This window comes from Rhinopithecus bieti, unplaced genomic scaffold (assembly GCF_001698545.2).
Source record: "Rhinopithecus bieti isolate Rb0 unplaced genomic scaffold, ASM169854v2 scaffold_33241, whole genome shotgun sequence".
Lineage (NCBI taxonomy): Eukaryota > Metazoa > Chordata > Mammalia > Primates > Cercopithecidae > Rhinopithecus > Rhinopithecus bieti.
This window is the reverse complement of record NW_016814021.1, coordinates 42,521-45,589: the sequence shown is the minus strand read 5'-3', so window position 1 is coordinate 45,589 and position 3,069 is coordinate 42,521.

Below are 3,069 nucleotides of genomic sequence, written 5' to 3'. Positions count from 1 at the left end.
AGTAGCTGGGATTACAGGTGCCCGCCACCACACCTGGCTAATTTTTTTATTTTTGATAGAGATGGGGTTTCACCCTGTTGGCCAGTCTGGTCTCGAACTCCTGACCTCAAGTGAGTCACCTGAACTCAGCCTCCCAAAGTGCTGGGATGACAGGCATGAGCCACCGCACTTGGCTTGTTCTTTCTTAATATTGATTAATCTTAATTCAGAGATAGAATTTTAGTTTTAAATGTAATTACAATATTAGAGTTCAGTGTTTTTCTGATTACTTTTATAACTATGTTAGAAAATGTGACATTTGATTATTTACTTGAGTGAATTGAGTAGATATTTGTGGAATCTTAAATTGATGACTCATGTTCAATTAAACAAAATTATGTATGACTATACAATGGAATATCCACTTTTTCTATCCTGTAATAGGATAATCACCATTACCAGAAACAAAATCTTAGTTGAAAGAGAGAGCTTCTCTTGGTCAAAGAAAAATACACAACTACAATGTATTTTAATTAAATTAGTATTTTTTTTTTGCATTTAGGCGTAAATGTGAAGTACTTCTTGAAACAAAATAATAAACTATTTTCAAGTTAAAAACATAAAGGTGTTGTTTTATGCAGTTAACTCAGACCTTCCTCTTCACAATAAAGGAGGGCGTTTTTGTTTGTTCAAGTCTAAAAGTAGTGTCTTTACAAGATAGATTTAGAAAGGAAAAGCACCCTTTCTGCCTGTGCTGTTTAATTAATCTCTGGTAAATTGTGTACGTATAATAACTTCCATCACTTATTCCAACATTTTCTTTAAAACACCAGCAAACATATTTGTGAATCTCTTATCCTTGAAACTTCTTATACTGTTGATAGGGGGATATGATGAAACATTTTTTTCAATAGATTATTTTGTGAATAGGGACTGTGTCTTTTTTTGGTGAATATTGGTTTACAGCACATGTTTTAGTTATACCTATTCTGTAGTTGGCATTTATAAACTGAATTCTATAATGGTAACTCATTTATATGGAGCCTGTCTTTTTGAGACCACAAACATCCTAGAAAGATATAAAATTCAGAGTTAAAAAAAAAAGACCAATCAACTACTGGGAAAGAGAGAGATATTGGAGGTGGGGGATTGTCTCAGATCTCACAGAATTTTCTCCTTGGCCCATTGACTTAGACTTGTGTCTAAATTAAGACAGCTGATTTGATATTGCAGGAAGGAACAGAGAACACCAATAACAGCCAAAAGAAAAATCTCAGTTGAGCGCCGTGGCTCATGCCTGTAATCCCAGCACTTTGGGAGGCCGAGGCAGGAGGATCGTTTGAGCTCAGGAGTTTGATACCAGTATGGGCAACTTAGTGAGCCATCGTCTCTACTAAAATTAAAAAAAAAAAAATTAGCTGCCGAGCTTGTTGGCACATGCCTGTAGTCCCAGCTACTTTGTGTGTGTGTGCGGGGGTGGCGGGGAGGGATGCGGGGCGTGTGCTGAGGCAGGACAGTCACTTAAGCCCGGGAAGTCAGGCTGCAGTGAGCCCTGATTATGCCACTGCACTCCAGCCTGGGCAACAGAGTGAGACCCTGTCTCAAAATAAAAAAATAAAAGAAAAATTTTGTCAAAAAATTGTTTTAGGCCGTGCATGGTGGCTCACACCTCTAATTCCAGCACTTTGAGAGGCTGAGGCAAGAGGATTCATTGAGCCCAGGAGTTTGAGACCAGCCTGGGCAACATGGGAAAACCCCATCACTACAAAAAATACAAAAATTAGCCAGGTATGGTGGTGCATGCCTGTAGTCCCAGCTACTAGGGAGGCTGAGGTGGGAGGATCACCTGAGCCCGGGGAGGTTGAGATTGCAGTGAGCTATGATCACTCCACTGCACTCCAGCCTGGGCGACAGAGCGAGACTCCATCTCAAAAAAAAAAAAAAAAAGAAACCCACAATATTCTGGTTCTATATGATTTAGATACAAGCAGCCTATAGCACAGCAGAGTTTACTCATTCAGCAAACATTTTGGGGACCCTAGTATGTGATAGACGCTGTGCTCATTATTCTGAAGGATATAAAGAAGAACAAGATGTGATACTGTCCCCAGTAGCTTATTGTCTAGCAGAGGAGAAAAGGCACTTACACAATTAAACACAACAAAGCCAATTTTAGCACAATGGTTAAGTATTCATGAACCTAGGTTCAAATCTAGCTGGGTGATCTTGGGCAGGTGTTTGAGCCTCAGTATCCTTAACTTTCAAATGAACATTAATGGACATTAATAACAGTATCTACTCTGCAGGCTTGTAATAAGCTTTGTAAGGAAAAAAAAAAAATATAAAAGCCTTAGGGTAGGGTACCAGGCATTCATTAATAGCAAGAGCTCAGTAAGTAACAGATCTAAGTATTATGATCACCACTGCCAACACCATTATCATTGGATCTCTGGGAACATAACTTCTGTTTTCTCCTGCCCTCATGGATCCATTTTTTCTAGGGTATCTGGTATATTACAGTATCTCCTTGTATTAGTCTGTTTTCACACTACTGATAAAGACATACCTGAAACTGGGCAATTTATAAGAAAAAGGTTTAATGGACTTACAGTTCCACCTGGCTGGGGAGGCCTCACAATCATGGTGAAAGGCGTGTCTTACAGGGCAGCAGACGAGAGAATGAGAGCCAGGTGAAAGGCGTTTCTCTTTATAAAACCATCAGATCTCCTGAGACTTATTCACTACCATGAGAACAGTGTGGGAGAAACCACCCTCATGATTCATTTATCTCCCACCGGTTCACTCCCACAACATGAGGGAATTATGGGAGCTACAATTCAATATGAGATTTAGGTAGGGACACCAAACCATATCACTCCTTATTTCTCCCTTTCAAATATATATTTTTTTTTATTCTTTTGAGATGGAGTCTCGCTCTGTCGCCCAGGCTGGAGTGCTGTGGCCGGATCTCAGCTCACTGCAAGCTCCGCCTCTCCGCCTCCCGGGTTCACACCATTCTCCTGCCTCAGCCTCCCGAGTAGCTGGGACTACAGGCGCCCGCCACCTCACCCGGCTAGTTTTTTGTATTTT